This window comes from Pithys albifrons, chromosome 1 (assembly GCF_047495875.1).
Source record: "Pithys albifrons albifrons isolate INPA30051 chromosome 1, PitAlb_v1, whole genome shotgun sequence".
Taxonomy (NCBI): Eukaryota; Metazoa; Chordata; class Aves; order Passeriformes; family Thamnophilidae; genus Pithys; species Pithys albifrons.
Genome location: NC_092458.1, coordinates 22,717,129 through 22,721,576, shown reverse-complemented (window position 1 = coordinate 22,721,576; position 4,448 = coordinate 22,717,129).

Sequence of the window (4,448 nt, the reverse complement as noted above, 5' to 3'; positions counted from 1 at the left end):
TCAAATATGAACTCTCTTTTGTATGGAAATGCCAAGCAGTATGACTAAACAAATCTCAGTACATGAAAACCTGTTTCAGGTTACTGCACCATGTACAAAACAGATCTTACATGCCTTTTGAGGTGTAACACTAAAAGCACTGTTCCGAGTGCAATGTGATGTGTGTGTCCTTATGTTTCTGTTACTACCCTGTCCTCTCTAAGAAGAGAGGCTCATACAAGAGGGCATGAAGGGATGGGATCTAGTAGGATATGTAGCTACTCAGTTTTGATTTGGACTTTGGTGACCAGAAGATCAACCAACACTCACATTTAAGATTTTCTGGAATGAGTATCTTTGTGGCCACAACCTCTGTTGTTGTGCTAAAATAGGTGTGTTCAGACTGTAGAAGACTCAGAATTGGTTTGTGTTTTCAATGATTTGTAGCTTTTGGTGCTGCAGTAAGCTGTAGCAAGATTTACCTAAGTATAAATAGTGCCCCTGACATAAACTTGTGTTTCTTGCTTACCTTCCTCCACATTAACCTATATTAAACTACAAGTCTAAAGACCCCTGTGCAGAACTTCAGTGGAATTACCAAACAGCCCTTGAATTAACCACTGTGACATAGTCACACTTACAACATCAGTTATCAATGTGTGGGGAGAGGAGTTGTACCTTTCAGGACAAACTGGAACAACTCACTATGTTGTTCTGAAGTTCACCCAGGCCAGTTACTCCCAGATACTGAAGGACACAGACTCCTGTCTGGCCTCTTGGTGTTGATTGGTTTCTGAACAATGCAGTCTTGCTGCAGCACAGGCATCAGTCCAGAGGTCTGAGACCTGAAACATGCCTCAGAGGCCTGCAGTTGGAAGCAATGACAGCCTTTTCCCAGTTATGTGTTAACTCAGCACGTCGGTACACTTGGAGTAATTGAGGTAACAGGTTGGGTTGTAAAACTCACTTGGGAAAACAGCTCCACAGTGGAAGAAATTTGCAAAATTACTGCTTTCTAACTAAAGTCTTACTAATGTTTGATGATCAATTCGTTCACATCATTCTTAGTAAACTCTAGGAAACATCCTCTGTTCTGCGAAAAAAGCATACTTTGCTCCTGAGTCAGAATTTGGCAGGACTCACAGTTGTATGCATTCTTTTGGAAGTGTACTTTCAGTTCATAGTGATTAGTTTCTCTAAAATGAGCACCAGAGAGTACTTTGAGGGGTTACTTTAAAAGTGTGGTAATGACGGACATGGGATATCGGAATTACGGATATAGTGATGTGTGCCACATTCTACAAATGACCATTTTATTTTCAATGCTTCAAGTGCTCTGTACATCCAATTACACTTCCTTGAGACTGCTAGATTTCTGGCATTGTCCTTCTTCTCTTGCTACATGGTGGAGAGCTTTCCTGATTGTTGTTAGCTACTGAGAGACACGTCTTTCTCTGAACCCTCCCTGAGTCGCCATCTTAATTTGAAGCATTGCTGTTATCCTTCAGATTTTGTGGACCGAAGGATTGGGCAGATAAACACTTAGAAAACCCTATTATCTTTGTTCTTAAGATTGCTATGGCCTATGAAGTTTCTCCAATTTAGCCAGTGACCTTAAGACCACCTTTGACTCAACAAAAGTGAAAGCAAAAGCAGATAAGCATTTTGAGCAGCTAAAATAGAGTTTGCAAAGGCTTATAATCACACAAAGCAAAAGGAATAGAAATTTAACCATCCAACTCATAAAGGGTTTTCTCCCCTTTTATATTATCAGATAAGCTGGTAAACCTTTCAGAGCTTTCTTCCCTGGGAGGTCCGTGGCTCAAGCCAGCTCTTCATCCTGATACTGGCAATAAGCAAGAAGCCAGAATGAGAATCCCTTTTTCCCTTTAGTTAGTATTAGTGAAACAAAAAGGGAAGAAAACTAACCCTTCTATCCCCTAAAATCCCAAACTTCCCCCTTGGAGAAGAGTAATGTTCTGTAAGTCTGAATCAGAGATCTCCTCTACCATTAAGTAAGTTAAAACATACATTCTCACATTTTCCCAAACCCTTAAACAAGCTGACAGTCCCTTCACACTCATTTGGAAATTGTTCAAACCTCAAGGTGGAGCTTCTTTTTACATTATATTTTTATAATTCCTATTAAAATGTGTGTCTACTTCAACTGAAATGTAAGGTTAATGAATGTGGATCTTGAATAAAAGCAGAGATAAGCAATCATTGAATAGCCCATAGCCATGTTTTTGAGAAGTGACTAGAAGTCAGCTTCTTAGAACCAAAATGAAGGTGGTGAAGACAAACAAAGGGGAAAAAGGCTCTGAATTAAAAACAATGGTCAAGGCCACAATTACAGAGAAAGCTCTCCCTGGGAAATTTGCATTTTGATGTTTGAACAAGTTTAATTTTACCATCAGACCAAACAATGCAAACTGTATAGAGTTTCTAGACACCTGAAGGAAGAAACTACTGGTTGAACTAAAAACTTGGTATCCTGGAATAATGAAAGAAATAGCTGATCAAACCAGGTAAAAAGTAAACATTTAGGCAGTTAAATGCCATGCTGATGACCAGTCCCATCAGATCTTGGAAGCTAAGCAGGGTCAGCCCCGGTTAGTACTTGGATAGGAGACCTCCTGGCAATACCGGGGGCTGTTGGGTTCTAGTCCCGAGGACTTCACGGTCACCGTCCAAGCTCGCTCACCCGTGGCAGATGAACCTTAGGAGATAAAGGGTGGGGCCATTTCCATGCACTCTGTGCCTCATCTAAAAAATCCACTGCGCAGGCTCGAAGGACACACTCACGTGGGGAGAGCCCTTCCCCAATCTTTGTTCATGAAGCCGAGCCATGATGATAATTATAGAATCATAGAATGGTTTGGGTTGGAAGGGACCTTCAAGATCATTCCTATTTTCAACTCCAGCTAACATGATGGAAAGCAAACAGAGCTCTGCTTCAAAAAAAGAGGGAGAACTTCAGGTGATGGAATAGAGGAATGGTGTCAGCAGTCACTCACATTGCTGGTTCTAGTAAATAGCAGACAGAAGTGAGTCCTTGAATGGGGTGATGGGTTCATCACGGACTGGTTTCACCTGCATGACAGTTTCTCAGAGCAGGTACAGGTAAGGCCCTCATGCCCTGGATGCACTGTGGTGCACAGGGAGAACCTCTTTATTTGAAGACATGAAATGTCTCTGCCCCCAGCGGGATGCCAAAAGCAAAGCCCAGCGCTGAGCTGGCCACAGGGCTCTCACCCTCTCCAAAGTCTGAGGGCAGCCTGAGGCAAAACTGGTGTTCCCACTGTGCTGAAATCAGCTTGGATGTCCAGGGGTCACAGCCTGAAGGGGAACTAAACCCAGGCATGACAGCCAGAGGAAGTGGACTGATTCCAGGGAAACTGGGGTTCACCCCAACCTTGGGGAGATGCCTCGCAGGATGTCACACAGGAGTGTGAGAAACGTAGTCTCAATGTCATAGGTTTTTAATTAGCATTTATTATAATGATAAAAGGAATTTCAGCATGCTGGGTGTGACGGATGCAAATATTGTTTTGCCATCGCAGGCCGAGCACAGTGTAACTAACATTTGTTTAGTCTCTACATACATATTCATTAATCATGCATAAACATTCTAAGTACATTGTTAAGCAGTTTAGCATATACTACTATAGCTAAGTTACTTTTACAACTTTAGTGATAACTCCACTATAAATTCTGCTCCCCTTAGATGTGGGAAAATTTAACTCTTCAATCTTTGTGTTACAATTCATGTGCTCTTTGACAAAGTTATAGGAGATAAATTGATTTAACACTATCCTGTTTATCTCGCCATGTGGGTATAAATTGGAATTTTTGTTTAATTGGCTGGCCATATGTTTCTTCTCATGTCACTACAGGAGCTCCAATAAGTCATTCGTTTTACTGACACGAATCACATTCATACTTCTCACGGGAGCCCACGATGAGGTCCGTGGTGCCACGTGCTCCGCGCCCCGGGGGCCGGCGGGAGTGGCTGGCGGGGGTAATCCCGCCGGGCCGGGCCAGGCTGGGCTGGGCTGGGCTGGGGCGGCCCCGAGGCGGGGCGAGGCGGTCCCGGGGCAGGGGTAGCTGCCCACCAGCCGGTTCAGTGCTCCGATTATGTGCGGTGGGCCAGGCCGGGCCGAGTTGGGGCGGCCCCGGGGCGGGGCGAACTGCCCGCCCGCCGGCTGAGTGCTCGGGCTGAGTGTCCTCAAGTTGTGTGGGGCGGGCTGTGCCGTGCCGTGCCGTGCCGTGCCGTGCCGTGCCGTGCCGTGCTGTGCTGTGCTGTGCTGGGGCGGCCCCGGGGCGGGGCGAGGTCCTCGCCCCCCGGCTGAATGCTCCGTCTGTGTGCCCGGGCTGTGTGTGCTCCGGCTGTGTGCGGCGGGCGGGGCCGGGCCGGGGTGGGCTGGGGCGGCCCCGGGGCGGGGCGGGGCGAGGCGAGGCGGTCCCGG